Source organism: Odontesthes bonariensis, chromosome 4 (genome assembly GCF_027942865.1).
Source record: "Odontesthes bonariensis isolate fOdoBon6 chromosome 4, fOdoBon6.hap1, whole genome shotgun sequence".
Taxonomy (NCBI): domain Eukaryota; kingdom Metazoa; phylum Chordata; class Actinopteri; order Atheriniformes; family Atherinopsidae; genus Odontesthes; species Odontesthes bonariensis.
In genome coordinates, this window is record NC_134509.1 from 10,280,761 (window position 1) to 10,298,862 (window position 18,102).

An 18,102-nucleotide genomic window follows, 5' to 3' on the forward strand; every position below is an offset into this window, starting at 1 on the left:
GTTGACTTAACATAAGCACAGGTCCTCGGGTGCATGCACGCTGTTTTCAACACATAATGTGTCACCAGTTTGTAATTTTCATTGGACCAGTCTGCATTCCAAGAGTTCACGCTCACATCCTAATAAAGCTTGTTTTACATGTTCAACCATCTATCATCCAAAGATTATTAATTTACCGATAATAACAACTACATAATTGATTTGTTTCACCTCTATTTAACTTTGGGTTCTCTATCATAGCTGACAAATGGCGCTAATCCTTCATGATCTGTCATTTTCAATAAGTCATGTCATTTTTTTTTCATGATGCACTTAAAGTTGGGCAGAAATCCGCTACAGAACAAAACAGGCATGTATTGAAAGCATTACAAGGATTTGTTGTGTCACTTTATTTCCATCAGTTTTGCTGTAAATCTTCCTCATGCTAGAAAACACATACTGTAGACCGTCTTTCCCAGATTCACAATGGAAAACTTGCATTTGAAAGAGAACGCCCCACTATAACACACACACACACAACCGTGTCAAGACTCAGAACATACGAAGACACCAAACTGCCCATTCCTATCCTCAACACTCATTCAGACCCTCTTACATAACGACATCCAAATCCACTGATCGGGTCCACATGTGCATTTGCATGTTGCCTACAAACTTACTCAAATCAATTCTCGCTGCTTAAAGACAAGCACACGTGTACTCACACTTGAAGACATTCACACATCCATGCACAAATATAGCCAGACAGTAACCTACCCAGGGACAATCTTCATCTGTGCCAGCTCTCCATCTTGCCTGCTCTCACGTCCTCCGTCTCTCACACTCTGTGAAGCATGTAGACCAGCTTTGAGTCAATATATCCCTCCGTACTCTCTCTCCCTCTTTCCCTCCCTGTCTCTGTAAATCATTCGCTCTCCTCTTCTTCTGTTCTCTGTCCCTCCCTCTCTCTTTCCCTTTCCCTGTGGTTGTGACGTATCCGGTTAACATCCCCATCAGTCGTTTTGAGGCCGTTCATATAGTACTGTTGCTCACTTTCTCAGCTGTAAGGACATTTCAGAGAATCCAGGGAAAAAAAGGGTGCTTGGTGGTGGGCTGTTCAGTGGTGGATGAGATGCATTTGGGAGGTGCAAAGAGAGAGCAAGAAAAAGGAGACGGACAGAGAGAGAAGCAGAGCAAGAAAGGAAAAGATGAGAAGACAAACCAATATTATGCGGACACAAAGACAAACGCAGAGCGACACACCAGCATAGACAAAACACACAGACAGGCAGACATTAATGCTCAATGCGTGAAGAGAATAGATGTGAAAACACTGAACGCACACAAAAGGAAATACTCTATCGCTCTAGGGTAAAAAAAAGAAAACAAGACAAAAAACACCGACTGAAGGGCAGAGAGGAGAAATTGAATTCATCATGTTGACTGAGCCAAAGAAAATACACTGCCAGCTACAGTGCATCCGGGAAGTAATCCCAGCGCTCCACTTTTTCCACAATATCCTATGTTACAGCCTTATTCCCAAATAGATTAGATTAATCTTTTACCTCAAAATTCTACACACTATACCCCATAATGACAGAGTGAAACAAGTTTGGTTGAAACTTTTGCAAATTTATTTAATTTGATTAATAAAAAATTGACATGACTATATGGAAAAAGTTGAGCGCTGTGAATACTTTCTGGATGCACTGTATGAAATTACACTTTGTGTTTCCTGTTACTAATATCGGATAAACATAATTGTGTTGGGGTTTTTTTTGCACTTCATGGCAGCCTTCATAGCAACGACCACCACCTGCTACATGGATGAAATTAATCAAAGACAACAATAAGTAAGTATCAGAGGATTTATGTAGGATGAGTGTTGAAGCCTGCTGTTCTGTTCAGGGTTTCGAAACACAAAAAACAAACTACATGATGACTTTTCTTAGTTTTCTATGAGAGAGGCCAGTAAATAAAAGGACCCCCTACTGGTTTAATCCAACAGATTAAAAAAAAAAAAAATCAATAGATTTAGTCATTCCTGTGGAAATTGCTTTTATGCGCCTCCTAAATCGTGAAATAGACAATTTGGCTTTCTGTTTTTTTTCTTTCGAACTCTGTAACAGCTCATTCATAAGAAGTTTCCTAGGAATTTACACCAATCTGTCAAACATTCATTTCAAAGAACTGAAATTACTTTGAGGCTATATGGATAGAGTTTGTTACATTCTCATTTGACTCTTTTTTTTTTTTTTTTAAAAAGCATTTTGCAACTCTGAGTTCACACAACAGCCAATTTTAATTAAACATAAGAGTCAAGTGAAAGTTACAGCAGTACACATAGTAGGGAAACAAATGGAATAAAAAAAAAAAGAACAGAGAAAACTGAGAGAAATGTCCTACACACTCAATACCGTTGCTAAATACAGCAGGGTGGAAAAAGCAGAAAGTGACTGTTCAGAAAAAAAAGGAAGAAAAAAAAGGAAAAGAACATCCATAAAGACCAAGAAGCACGTTGGAACCTTGTAAAGTAGCATCTAAATGTGACTGCGTCTATTTGTTGCCAAATAAATCATGTGTAATGAAGTATAATGTAGTAGTTATTACTTACAAATTTCCATCTAGTGCTGAAGGTCAGGTCCATTAACAATATTTATACCTGGAATAGATCTACTCATCTTATTTTTCAAACTGAAGGACAAACGTAGTTTTAAACCATGAAATGCACAAGGTAAACCTGTTAAAAATGTACAGGGTGGCTGTGCCCACCATGATGTCACTTTCTGGTTTATGGAAAGATGTTTTAGATGGCATTTGACCTTCATCGTCTTGGATTTTTGATAACAGGGAAGATGTCCGTTGGCTATCAGTCACAGCATTCTCCATCACTGGAACCTGCCCAACCCTTAATTTTGCATGTACTAAAATGTTGCTATGATTTACAATAGCGAGAAGCATTTCTCTACAGACCCCGAGAAAAGGGCAAAACATGGGAGAGGCGTTTCTTGAGGTTGTCCAAATACTTGTTCCAAAATACGTCTGAAAAAGAAATTTGCCTAATCTTTATATGACTTGTTCAGATTTCGGTTTAAAGAGATACATTATTTCACATTTCACAGATAGACACATTGAGGTCCACACAAAGCTGTCGTTTCGACACTTTTAAAGTTTTACGTGAACTGTCTTGAGTTCAAAACTATGTAGGCTCTGTAATACACTGGGCTAACTGCGTTAATACGTGTGTAACTACACAACAACCATTACTATACCATTACCAACCTACTGAACGACTAGTGGGTAATGATAAAGTGGGGAAACTACTGAGTAATTGTTGATTGTTGTATGATGCATTACTTTATTTGATGGTATACAATAAAGCAATAACTAATGGACATGTAATTTGTTTGAGAAAAGGCCACATTAGAGAACACGATAAAGTTGTGCCTTCAAAACATATTAACTGATGACTGTGCCCACACATAATAGGGGCTGCACAGTAAATTCTATAATAAAATTAAATTTTAGTGTAGAATTTCATTTCACATACTTAAAGTTTTCATTGATATATATCATGTCAATTTTAGACATTTGGCCAGCAGTGATATCATTAAATACCTGTTTTTAAGATTTAAAATAACCTAGAACAAGATCTTCGCTCATGTGACCATAATAGCAAAGCCAGCTGTTTTAACCCTAACTTCGCTCTTTCCCTGAATCTACTCCAGCTGTGCTTGATTTGAACGTATACTTAAAAAGGCTTCCCTAATTAGAAGGACAAACAAACAAAAGTATGTACAATGTCATTTTTCAATGGTAACCATAATTAACTACAGCAGTCATCAATTAGATTAATAATCAAGCAGCGGGCAAACACATGCATTTATTTTGGGCTTCTCATTACTCCTATATTACTTCATCAATACTGTGACAACAGACCATTAGACTGTTATATTCATTCATTCATTCGCAAATAGAACATTGGTGCTTAATGGTTTGAAAAGAGATGAATGCTCAGTCTACCAATGCCAAATCATACATCTATAAATAAATGCTTTAGACAAGGGCCGCAAGTGGTTTGAAACAAATGCCCCAGTGCTTCAAAAGCACACCTTTGCCTGATATCTGGTCACATTATTCAAAAGATGAGAGTTCCCTCAGGTATCGGTGGAACAGGGCTGACCGTGTCTTTACAGAAAATTAAAATCACACTCATGTGCACAGAAGAGTTCTGGCTCCACCCACAGCCACAATTATGAGACAGCTACAGAGTGATCACAGCCGACCTGCTCACCTCCAAAACTCTCCATGTGGCTCAACACCCAAGGGAGACACTTTACTCTGCCAAGATGGTTCTTACAGTGTGCTTCGGTCAAATATTATTTCCACTGCACTACACACTTCTCATGTACCTTTACAGGGCTAGTTAAAGAAAATGAGAAAAAAAGAGAAGGATTTTGACAGGGACACACTGTCACAAACGTCAATATTGAATTGTGCTCTCGGCTACAGTTCAACTTCCCTGACCATTTTCATCAGAACGTTTTTCCATTACATATCAACTTAACCAAATTTCATGGATAATTACCACCATGGATATCTACGGAAGATTATGTATCATCTAAAAATATTTTCATTTTAACAAAACTGTCCAAATAACAATCCCAAATAGGCTATAAGGTGACATATGGGTAAAATGAGCCATCTACAAAAAAATGGGCTAAATAAGGATGGAGCAAGCACAAACATACAAACACCCGCTTACATACTATCCAGAAACACATTTGCTTACCAGATGAGGAGTTCATTGTAAGATGCATTCTTCAGATATCAAACGTTTCATTGCATAATTCTTTTGTGGTGTTGTAACTGTGACTAAGCAAAACTAATTTTTAGTGTTACAGGATAGTTTACCGTTAGAATTACATTGATATTTTCGCTGGAATTTGCCTCGGCTCATCATCATTGAGTCGCATGGCAATTTGTTAATGAGTCACATGGCAAAAAGGTGCCTGTTGATACTCCTACTCTCCCAACTACAGGACAATCGTGCTCATTTACAATTTTTGAACGGATATTCATTTGAGAGACCCATATCTGTTCATAAACATATCATTTGATTTAATGCAGCTCTCGTTCAATAGTTTTTAAGGACATTTGCCAAAAAGTTACATATTTTATCTGCCTTCATCCTATGAATTCCCTGTTTCAATTGTCAAATCCTTTCAGTTGGTGAAGACAGTGGGTTAAAAATTAATCATAAAGCTGTAAGGATTTCCTTCAAATTAATCTCAACAGGCACTCAACTTTATCTGAATAAGAGGGAAGACACCATTGTGACCATGAATCTACAATAGGGTGAGTGAGGTAATGCTTTAATTCGACAAGATCCGACTCAGTGCCACTGTTCTTCATCCACAATGTCATGGATTTTTCTGGATTGCCATGTCCAGGCCAGCTCTGAGGGAGAAACCCAATCAATCGTGCTTGAAGAATGAAGTCTGGGCAATGGTGCTGTGGTATTGATCTTTCTTAGGGGTAAACATTAGGTGGCCTGTCAGATGGATCTTTAACAGTGTGATATAGTCTACAAGTTGAGAAAAGCAAAGAACTGTGAACAGCATCCAAAGAAAGGAAAAAGTGAGACCTGAGCAACAGTAAAGTGAAATGATGAAAGTTTAAATGGATAGGTGTGAATTCATTATATCATTTAGTGACAGCACTGGCTAAGAAGGACAACCGTAAAAAAGATGAAATGAAAAATAGAATTCATGCATTAAGAAAAACTCTGTTCTGCTGCTGTACCAGCCTTAGCCTCCCTGTCAGGGGAATTAAAGCACCTATTGTTTATTGGGGCAGTTTAACTAACAAACATCCAGAATGAGTGAGGAAGAGGTTGGTCCGAAGGATGGTGTGGCTGTGAATAATTTGTGGATGAGCATTCATCCAGTCCCTCTGCATGGTGAGATAATCTCCTCCCATTACAAGAGCACAAAGCATTGCAGGTTTTCCATTAAGTGTACAGCCACAGCCTCTCAGCCTGCCATTAGCTCTCAGATTTAGAAAAACCTCTATTTACATACTGCAGCACTTGTGCATGCTGAATTTTTTTCAAGACTAGGCACCACACAGGACAAGAAACTGCATAAATCTTCCGATAAAGATCAAAGGAACTGCTCACCATGTCCCACACTGCTCCTCGGAAGTGTGTGCCGACATATCTTGAATTCCAGGCTTACTTTTTTTGCTGCCTTTAGAAAATACATTGCAGTGTGTGCTCTGGCAAAAGCCAGTATTCATAATATATATCCCTACTGCATCCTACACAGCTTCCACTGGCCACACAGTTAATGGTGAACTCCCATCTGTGATTTAACACAGCCTTAACTCATTGTGTCAGACACTTGGTTGACTCAGGACTCCTTGGCATCACAGTTGATCAATCAGGGCAAAAACAAGGGTAGTTTGCCAAAATTCAGAGACATTCCCTCAGTGTCTGTGATTGCAACAAGTTTTGTACTGGGTTCACCACTGCAGTGGGTCGCCAGAGTAACTAGTCCTATATCATCTGAAACTAAACGAGATATTTTGTTGCCTAAAGTAAACACTGATGGAAGGGTTTTATTTGTTCTACACCTCCATCACTCCTCCGAGCTCAAATGGCAGACTGCTGTTTGTTAAAAGTCCTCAGCCTGCTTCATTTAGATTTCTTCAAAATGGAAATACTATGCTAAACCAAACCCCTGCACTTTAAAGATTTTAATCACCAAAAGGGCTCCTAACCAAGTGCAAGCATTTGACAAGTTGGGAGTCAAAGTGCTATGTTTAAACACTCCCCTTGTCCTCACTGTATTTTACTCAATGATTGTAGTTACTATAATTTTATGGTCTTATGCTAGAGCCTTTTCCACCCGTTATAGGGCACGAGGCAGGATCCACCCTTGGCAGGTCACCAGTTCATCACATGCTTAACATGGAGACAAACAACCATTCATGTTCACAGTCAATTTAACCCAAGCAGAGACGGAAAACATGCAAACTCCATTTACAAAGGCCACAGCTGAGATTTGGACCAGGAGCATACCTGCTTTGTGTAAAAAAAAACAAAAAACAACTTGGTTTCATTTCACAAAACGGTTAACACAAACCCAGATAACAAAACTAAACAGTGACAAACCAAAACATGACTATGGCAAACAAAAGGACTTGACTTGACTTGACTTGACTTGACTTGACTTGACTTGACTTGACTTGACTTGACTTGACTTGACTTGACTTGACTTGACTTGACAGGTGAGGATCTGGCAATGAGCATGAACAAACCGGGAGACTAAATACTGTGGAGGGTGATTGGTGAGTGAGTGCAGCTGATGGGGAAAACACAGGTGAAGGAAGTGAAGCTGATGGCAGGGCAGGAGAAAGACTGAGGAAAAAAGTGGCATAGCATGGAAAAAACTAAATACAAGACCTGAACCTAAAATTGAACAAAACTAAGACATGAGAAAACTAAAACATGGCAAAACTAAGAACTGAAACAGAAACGAAAAACGTGTCAGAAACCCACAGACATGACACTTTGAAGCTACATGCTAATAACCTCACCACTACACAATATCATACAGCTTCTTTTGAGCCCCAGAAATAGAAACATTTAACCCTAAGCTGTAATAGCAGACTCTCTTTTGTAAGACGGTTGCATTTTAGTGGACCACCATAAAGCTTGACATATTGGTCTTTGGATAGACCCAAACTATCTCAACACTTTGCCACAACTTATTATAATCTTCAATTCACCGCAGAAAGCAATGTGATTCACAATCCTGAAAAAGCCATGAGGTACTGTACAGATGATTTGCCATTCAAACAGAAACACAATGCTGTTTTTTTTCCACAGTTTTCGCCAGTGTCTTATCTTTTATGTGAGTCCTGAGCCATCTGGGAATCCCAGTACATAATGATGGAATGAGTTGCAAGACATCACCTTCTCACAGACTTTTGCAGTTTGTTATGCAGCAACCATACTGCACATGCTAAGTACAAAATTTGGAAACTGTATAACCAAAGTGCAGCAAGTGCTGCCACAAGTTACAGTATACAAGGTAACTAGCTGGGTCTGAAATAAGCCACCAGAAGCACATTTATTAACGAAATGTAAAGACTGGAGCAAAAAAAGTCCTGAACGCAGCAAGGGCTTGTTCAATTGGTGATGAAAGCAAGGAAGCGTGTTTTTTTTTTTAAAGGGTTAAAGTCTCCCATTAACTAAAGTAGTACATCAGCTTCTTATTCAGCAGCACCCACATGGTGTCTCCAGATGAGAACATGATGTGAATGATGCTAATTTTCTTTGAATGTCAGAAAAATTGCAGAGTGACATTTGAATTCTCCTCATGAATCAGTAAAATGCAGTCATCTCATGTCAATTAGAGGAGACTGAATGAATATGAGAGGCAGTCAGATGTTAGTGAGTGCATTTTTTAACAGGTGTCTTGTTGTTGATGTTACCGTGGGCTGGCAGTTGGTGTCACAGGTGCTGCTTGCGCTCCACATCACTCTACTTCAAGGGGTGAGGGTGGGGTGGATCATTGGTCATGTTGGCAGCGAATGCTTTTCTGTCAAGGTGCATTATTCTTGTCACCATCAGCTACATCCCCATCTTAGGTCCTGACTGGCTTCTGGTCTCACAAAAAAAGCTCCCCCTTTTGTCGTTCTGTCACTCGCTCTGAGCTTTCCCTTCCGTCGCCACAATCGACTGCCAACATCATTAGCCTCCTATTTTGCCCTTCCCTCATCTCATCTCATCTCATCAGTCACTCTTCCTCTCCCTTTCTTACCCTGAGGATTGTTTTGACACAGACAGATTCCATTAACCCCATCCTTGATTTGTCTTTAACTCTGGCAAGCGGGGTCACGTGCCAAAAGAACAGGTGTTCTTATTTTTTTCAGCTACATTCATGCACAATGAAGCTGAACTAGCTGTCATTTTTCTAATGTTTTGTGACAGAAGCAGCCAGTCTTTCGAAAGAAGAAATGACCCCTGTCAAACAAAATGATACATTGACAGAATGATAATTCCTCAGGTTAAATTTGCTATGCTATTCTCTGTTCTCTATTTCCTCTCCTGCTCTTTTTGGGTTTACACCATGTGCACAACTGGTCCCTCTGGCAATTTCTACAAGCTGTCTCAGTTCAGTGGCGAGTTGCTGTGCAGAGTTGAGCTGGAAAACATAGCTCGAGAGGTTCCAGGTTAGTTTTTTTCTTCTTCATCTCTCATGAGATTGAAAGACTCCTGCTGATGCAGATCTCTGGCCGGCCTGCTGTTCTTAGCACAAACTCAGGCACATTATTTGCCACTGACCCAATTAGGTCCTGCATAGAACCTGTGATACATGTTTCCTTCTCTCCTTAGTTTCTGTCTCACTTGTTATTTTCCCTCCCTGCTTTTGATGAATGACTTTGTTCTTTAGGACAAATGACAAGTCAGTGATTGATTGCGTATACATTCTTACACCTTCTCACTCATTCTTTTGTTTCAGTTTCTGTTTACTTCATGATGAAAATACAAAAAAAAAATCTATTCCTTCTTGGGTTTGCAACATTTGCATAGTCCCATAAATAAAACTGGACGGGAGTTCGGCCCAGAGACAGGATAGTGTAAATGTGTGAAGTGGAAGGGTGAATGAATGTAGAGTGAAATGTGGAGATGAACCAACTGCTCCAAATCAGGAGTGTGAAGGTGACTTCAGTGAATAAGTGAGAGAAGGAGAATGGGAGCAAATAATCAAACCTTTTTTAAAAATAAATAAATCTGACTAAAATTGAGATGAACAGTGAAAGGCAAGAAACATGCATTGAAAACTGAAACAGAGAGGAATCACTGGGGTGAATGAGTTTAAAAAGATCTGAGGAAGGATGTAAGGACAGTTTCTACAAATAATCAAATAAATCAGCAAACATCCTCAGAACTTCTTTCATAATTTGAAGAAAGATGGTTCCTTGAAGTGCTGATTCATTGACATAACAGTGATTGTTGCGAGGTCTGAAGCCAGTGCCCCTGGGCGGGACATCATGCTGTGCTTAATGAAGTAACAGTGCTGGCAATTACATTCTGATTTGACATTATCATTTACCAATAAGTGAACACATCATTAATCACTTGATGTCCGTTAGAGCCTCCCTTCCTCTGTCTCTTGCTTTTGCTCACTTACAAAACAGACCTCCAATCAAAATTGTTTGTTCACTCTCAGATATGTAACAGGGTGCCACCTCTAAAGGCTGTAAGACAGAAATATGACTGTTTCAAAATTAGAACAGACATTATTCCTCATATCATAAGGAGGAAGGAAGGGGTTCAGTCAATAAGACGACAATGTACTAAAAAAAACACCTTTGTCACTTTCTGGTTAAGTTTAGGCAATAACATTACTTGGCGAGTATAAGAAAAACTATTCAGTTTGGGTTAGAAATCAACTACTTGGTCGTGGTTAAAAAAATATAATTGTTAGGACTGAAATAAACACAGTGTCAGCACATTAAAAAACAAAACAGCCTTTAGATCACATTTGAAGGAAGCTAAATCCACAATTTTAGGTAATAGAGTTTGGTGGAAGACCACATAGATCATATTTCTGGAACAAAAAATTTCAATACTACTACCAAGTGTCAAAGATCTGTAATGTTATGTATGTTACATTGTCCATTTTTGATCCATTTATTTTAATTTTTAATCATTTGTTACACCTGTGGGTGTCCTTGTGGGTTAAAGATCCAAAACCACAGATTTTTAAAAAGTTTTCACTTTGAAATGTGATTTAAGCGTTCAGCTACCGTTTCATCGCTGTTTTACATGCTACAAACTATTTTTACAACCTTAAACCTAAGAAGTAACTAGTTTAAATTGTTGTTATAAGAACCACCATGGCTTGTGTTAAAACAGACACTGCAATAATGACTGCATCAAAAGATTTTTGGTTCTGGAATACTGGCTGACTAGTCCCACCTCCTCGGCTCAACACACAAAATGTGTTGGACAAATTAATCAGAAACACTCTATTACCAGAAATTACTCTAGAAGTTATTCTGGATGGCAAGAAATATACACAAAATTCCTGTTCATCAACATTAATGCAAAGTATTGTGTCTTTTGTGACCATGTGCCTGTGAGACTGTGTTAAGTTGGGCCTTTATAGTTCTAATGGATTTACAGATTGAACTACATTTTATTATTTATATTTTTTTAAATTCATTGTCAACATTACGAGGAATGTAATGTCAATGGAGCCTGGGACAAGCAAAATCACAGAGAGCTTTGCAATGGAGGAAATCAATTGCCATGTATACACTGTAACTGGTAACTAAGTATTAAACTAACTTTTTGTTGTGTATAACTTATAACATGTTTTAATATAGCCTTGACTTGATTTCACCAGAATGCATGAAATGAGGTGTTGCACTCCAAATGTCATGTGAGAAGACAGTCAGATGTCCCACTCCCACAAAGTGTATTTCCCCAGTGTCAATTTTAAATCTACATCTATGGAACCTTTTTAAATGCAGACCCCAGGGAGATTTAAAAAACTAAAACACTGGTCCTGCTTTGTCTTTTTTTAAAGGTTTAACTGCATCTCTGTAGAACTGACGAGCAACAAAGGAAGTATAATGACTGCCTCATTGACTTTAGCCATTGTAGAACCAGACAGCGTTTTCACTAAATGTACCATGCTCAAAAACCTTAAAAAACAAATGCCACTGGAAACAGAAGTAGCCTAAACAGGGACCTCCAGTGTGGCAGGAGTTAACTATTCAAAGGTCTGCACTCCATTGGGAGCTGACTGATGCATGAAACGCACATTATTGCACTCGCTTGTATTTTCTGTGAAGGTGTGGGTTGAAATAAGTTTCTACCTCTTCAAAAAAATCAAAGTGCTAAATAAGGCCTTTGGTTGGACGGGCTAAGCATATTTGAGCGTGTCGAGAGTCTGATCGGTTCTTCAACAGTGTCCCAATGCTGCACTGCCTCAGCAAGCAAAGAACAGAGGAAAGCAAAGTAAGAAAGCAGGGAAACTGGGAGAATGTGGAAAATATGCTTACCCTGCAGCTTTTGTTCACTCATGTCCACAACAAAATGTATTAGCTCAATTTATAGGAATGTCAGCTAGATATAAGAATATAAGAAAGTCACTCTTTTAATAATACTTGTGTAAAGTTACAACATATTTCTCACTGAAACTAAAATTTAGCTGTTGTGCTTTTTTACTTTTATACTGAGATACCTTATTTAAATTTTTTTTTAAAAACACACACGCACACATTTAAAGTGAAGTGACATTTACATTGGAATGACGCGTCATGTCGCTGGTTTGTCCATTGAAGTGAGAGACTTCAAGCACTGACCACTGTAGGGCAATACAAAATGCCAAGGAAAGGAACAACAGAGTTTACACAGTCGCACATCGCTCTGATGATCAGATACCAAGACTCTGTCTTTTATGTAATATTTATTAACTTTACAACAAATTATGTACGTTTGATAAAAAGTTTTTAAAGGCATTTCTGACCTTTCACAGGTTGACTCAACTGAGACTAGGACAGTTGAATACAAGGTGTCCTTTCAACAAGAATAATGTGCATGTTTGTGGCATAGATAGTTGTCAATAAACATTCGCACTCAATATAATCCTAAGTTAAAGTTCCAGTTTAGCAAATATCAGTCCCTTTAAAAACATATGTGCTCTTGTTCTTAGGATCTATGAAGATACTAACTGGCCCTCTCTAGATGCAGACACTGGCGTTCCCTGTTTACTCTGTTTATGCTATGTGCTGTTTAGTACTTCTAATACCGCTACAAGCCAGCTCTAAATATTAGAACCAGAAAGTTATTCTCAATGGCAGATCCTAGTTGAACACTTGGGTGAGCTAGTTTTGTTAGCTTTGGGTTGGGCCATGTGGCTCTGTAGAGCCAAAATTGTTTGCCTTCCAGCCAAGCTCTTGGGTGAGCAAACCTAAGTCCGCTGGCTTCTTCACTATCTACAGGCTCCAGTCGTTTGCTTGGCTGGTTGAGACCCGTGGCATTTGCTTGGCCTTGTGGCTGCCATGCAGAGACAGCTTTACACAGCGCCCAGTACTAAAACGTGTAAAAGTTCAATTCTGTCATTATGGAGCAAGTTTCACTTCATATGTGTCAGTTTGTGCACTCATTACATCACATGTAGATGCATTTGTTAGTTAATCAACTGCTGTTAGTTAATAAACCTCCTAAATCTTGAAATTTCTCCTATTTTCACGTCTCATGGTTACACGCTGATTGTGCCTATTCTTTATCAACTTGCTCAAATAGTTTTACTCTAATGTCAATATCCAGTGACTGATATACAGCTGCAACATTATGTTGTGTGGACATTCTCACAATACAAAGCCCATTCAATCACATGTTCCTGTTAAATTGTGCACGACATCTAGGGTTGGTCTAAGATGGCCCAACGGTTGAAATGTGATTCCCTAGACTTTTTAACTCTGCTTCTTGCTAACCTCGTGCTTACAGACGTTAACAATTAGAGAAATAAGGATAAGTAAAATGGTTACACGTGTGTATATCAGATTTTTCTTCATAGGTGTAAAACTACTGCCTTCATGTCTGTTCTGTGTGTGAGCCCAGCTGGCAATCTTCTAGCAAAAGAGGGAGTCCTGACTGGTTTTACCTCGGCAACACTACAGCCAATATTGGCGACATGTTCTGATTGGTTGTTGTTACACAAGTATATCAACAAAATGTGCGACAATAGTTTGTTTCTCATGGACATTGAAAAGTTAAAGAAATAAAAGCCTATTTTGATATTCTCACCATACTGGTGTGACAGGATTTGATCTAAATCTATGATAATCCTAAAAAGAAAAACTAAATCAAATTAAAAGCAAGCTAGTCTAGATGCATGAAATGGCACGTGTGCAGTAAGAACATATTGCTGCCCTCGCTGTTCTTGAGGAGCACGTTACAACTTTAATCCAGACATATTTAGCTGGATAATCACCTGTCATCATATAATCCTCAGGTTAGGTAAGAAGACTTCATGCACTTACAACTCACATTCACATCTGTCATCCAGGGCTAACAAGAAGAGTTATCTGAGTAAGTAGAATAAATAATATTATTTTTGCCTTTCTTCCTTCATCGTGACTGGAAATGGAAAACCTGTTTAACATTTTGCCATCTAAATGATTTATAGTGAGGTGTTAACTTTTCCTCTACTCCGGACTGTGTATTAATTCAACTTGCCTCGGTGATGGTTCATTTGTCGTGAGCCTGAGACAGGGCATGTTTTTAAGCAGCCCACTCACACTCTAATTAGACTGACAGGCTTTTCCACTCAGCTTTATAATATTTGATTATCTGGACCTAGACTATGTTTTGCTGTATGAACAGATGGCCAGCCCACTGCCTGCATTTGTTATGGTTCAATATTTGTGTCCCTGTTGCTTGCTGCAGTGCACTCACATCAGCAGACTTGGATCAGACTGGCCTCCATAAACTGAATGAAGAAAAGGTTGGAATCAGACAAGAATTATACAAAGCAAAACTTCTAGATTTTTCTAAATGAGGAGACAGGAGAGATATCTATGAATATGGGGGGGGGTAGATATCACCCTGTGTTCGATATCTAAAATGAGACTGAAGGTGACAGTCTCATTTCAAAGCGTGACATGAAATCAGTGCTGGTGGGAAGATTAAGGGATCTCAGATGGAGGAAGTGGTGCAGAGGTGTTAAAGTAAGTGAAGATAAGATGGAGTGACAGACTTGAATGCAATACTATCACTTGTTTATGAATCAGGCGCGGACCAGTTCAGCCGTCTGGGTTTGATCGTCTTCTTACTGGGTGGCAGGCGAATAGGGAGATGATGCAAAAAAACAAACGATAAAAATTTGAAAAAAGAAAAGAAAAAAGTGATGGTACACATCCAGTGATCAATAGACATGATTTTAACATTGTACCTATTCGCAAGCCTCATTTGGCCAGGGATATCTCTAGGTAAATGTAGTCACTTAAATAAAAATAACCATTTTCAGCCCAAGAGGTTCAGTCCTTATCACCTGATACATAACATACAAAAAGTCAATCGTGCTAAAATCCCCCAAAACACCGACCAGGATTTGGTGTTGATTTCTGGTTGAGAACCGGCTGATTCGTCTGGAACTACGTTTTCTTGCTAACACAGAGTCACTGAAAATATGGTTAAAAGCAGAATGGGCCAAACAGACTCACATTTCTTCATTGTGAGTTGAAAGAGATACTGGATAATATGTTTAAATGATCCAAATTCATATATCACCAGAGGATGAAAAATGTGATCAATGAGAAGATGTAACACATTTGAATGCATTTAACATTTAAGGCATAGAATGTTTATAAGTAGGGAACTATAGAGACCATGCTGCTAAGAAGATGCTTAAAAGTGCAGCTGAATGCATAGATGTTAAAAAAAAAAAAAAAAAAAGCAAGAATTTAGGAATTTACAGCTTCAACTACTCGACGGACATACTGTCCTCCAAAATTGGCAATATGATACTGTGGTGGTGTTCAGCTCATAAAGTTGTGAGTGTTGCTTAAAAGTTCAAGGTCTTGAGTTAAATTTCTATGTTGGTAAGTTTAATTTCTACTGCCAGTCCTGGTGAAATTTAAGCTGAAAGAAAATGTTTGATTAGTGTCGTCAAACAGGTCTTGACACCATGATAATTGTTATATATTTTTTATTTTCTTTAAAATTAATTCAGAAAAATTAGGAATAGGAATGCTCCCGTTTTTAGAAAATAATGAATGTGTTTTGTTTCTATAGCAATATCTTAAGCCTACATCCCCACTTTAACCTATGTTTTATAATAAAACACCATTAATCTTTTGTTCTTATTTAATTCATTTGTCAGTCTGCTATTTTGTGAACATTTGTTTCCCAAACGGAGGACGCTTGCCCTCATATTGTCAATAAATGAGCTTGTCACAACGCGATATGCTTAGACAGCTGTAGTGCAAGGTGGTTTATATTTGCTTGATACAAACCATCAGGGACAGCAGGATGATGAATATTATTGTCTTGCGCAAGAGCCACGATTAGAAAGAGCTTGGTTCCAGGTTTATTTTAGGTTAAATAAGGGAGGAGTCCTTTCAGAGGGCTTGTGGTGCCAAAAGCACAATGTTCAGGGAGACGATTAGCCCTGCAGTGCAGCTGTATGTGCTCTGCTGTCACCTATATAGAACAGACTATGGATCATTTTCATTTTAACAGACTGTTTCAGCTTAGTTGCTGTGGTGTTATTCATATTATCATCAGTAACATTTTGTGTGCTGCTGATTGGCTCCCGCGAATGGGAAATCTGTGGTAATCATTTCTGTCCTACCCATCACGCTGCTGAGGATTGATAGGTTTCTATTCCATTTTTCTCGTTATTGGGGTCATGACTTTTGTCCATATTGGTTACCTGAAATAAAGTGACAGTGACTAAACCAGCAGAAAAGACAAAAAAGACAGAGGGGAGCTGAACTTTTCCTCAAGGTTTCCACATGCCCTGCATACACGCTTCCCAAGGAACAATTGAAAAATGGCATTGGGGATTTGAAAAAAAAAAACACGATGTGGACAAAAGCCCTTAAACATCTCTTTGTTATCACTGGCTTCTCAATCATTGTCTTTTCCTAACAATATAACTAGCAGCATTGGTGCCAAAAAATTTACCGAGAAGCTTCTTGAAACAAAACACAGAGAAAACCAATCTTCTATTCAATCAGATAACAAGTAGAATGTGTCTAAAAAAAAAAAAAATCTGCAGCTGGGAGCATGACTCACTTGTAATGTTGCACATTTCATCCTTGTGTAAAGCTCTAAAATGAGCAACATCATTTAGTTATCACCCAGTATCACAACTGGCATGACAATCATCATGATCTTCATGACTGAGTGCATTTTGATGCATATTCACATCTAGATGCTGACAAATATGATATCTCTTCAATATACATCAAAAGACTGCAGCGAGCATTGATGTCTTTTTGTCTCAGTGTATGCAGTATATGGGTCATGTTTGTATAACATATACAATGAATCCCAGCACCCTCATCTCCAGTGGTTATGCAAAATATATTTAGATTTCCTGTTTAGTTTTTAACCCCTGATGCTCCAGACAGCACGACTCAGTAGCTATGACAAAACATAACAAGAACAGCTTCCCCTCCATCATCAGCTGTGTTTGTTTTTGCCCAGTCCACCTGGCCCTCCATTTCATTATCTCAATTAGAACGATTAGGGTCTAAAATTGCTTGTGTCGGCTTGGTGATTGACAGCAATTGGCCGCTTAGGGAGGAAAGCTGGAGAGCGCTGCTCAATGGCTTGTGTAGTGAAACATGAATGCATACAGACTGTGTACTTGTGGGTGTGTTTGTTTTCCCCGAAGAGAGTTGTGCTCATTGGAGATGAGAGCAATTCTTCAGGCAAACAAGAAAGTGAAGTGAAATTGAGAGGAGAAAATGCAGGAATCTTGCTTAACGCAGATGTGCAACATGAATGTGTCGGGGGAGTGGATCAAACAGAAGAAGACATCTATGTGATGTGCATTTTGCACATGCAAGGGCAAGATTTTACAGATTTTATTAACTTTTCTTTGATGCTTTGACTTTTATTGCATTTGAGACAGTATGAAACTGAGATTTTTTCTATATGTACACATAAAGCAATATATAGCAACACATTTCTAAAATAAAAGTTGATATGATGGGAATTAACTGCTTCTAATTGGTTAAAAAAAGTTATTTCAATCTGGTGTTGTCATCTGGTGACTGATTTGGTACAAAAGTCACGGGAATGAAAGGCTTTGAGGAAATAACTGAAAGTTTTTTTTTAAGTATAATGTTGCTTCTAAAAGAAAGATTAGAATATTGGATGTGCATATTTCTACACAGTGTATAATGTTGGATACTAAGATGGATACCGGTGATCCTTCGGACAGCACTGAATCAAGAACCGCCATTTAGAAATTGCTGATAACCACATGTGCAAGGGTGTGGGAGGCCTTTGTCAAGCACTACAATATAAAGCTACATTCATTGCCACCTCAAACTTTACAGTGCAAAAAAGAAGCTCTG

The 18,102-nt window shown here is 38.6% G+C and overlaps 1 protein-coding gene across 1 annotated transcript in view; it reads right to left on the minus strand.

The window, feature by feature from the left end:
* Positions 1-1,099, minus strand: part of doc2g (double C2-like domains, gamma) — a 39,202-nt gene extending 38,103 nt beyond the window's left edge. The window contains exon 1 of the mRNA XM_075462908.1: positions 757-1,099. The gene's annotated coding sequence lies outside the window, so the exon portion shown is untranslated. The remainder of the gene's footprint in view (positions 1-756) is intronic.
* Between the last annotated feature and the right edge of the window lie 17,003 nt (positions 1,100-18,102).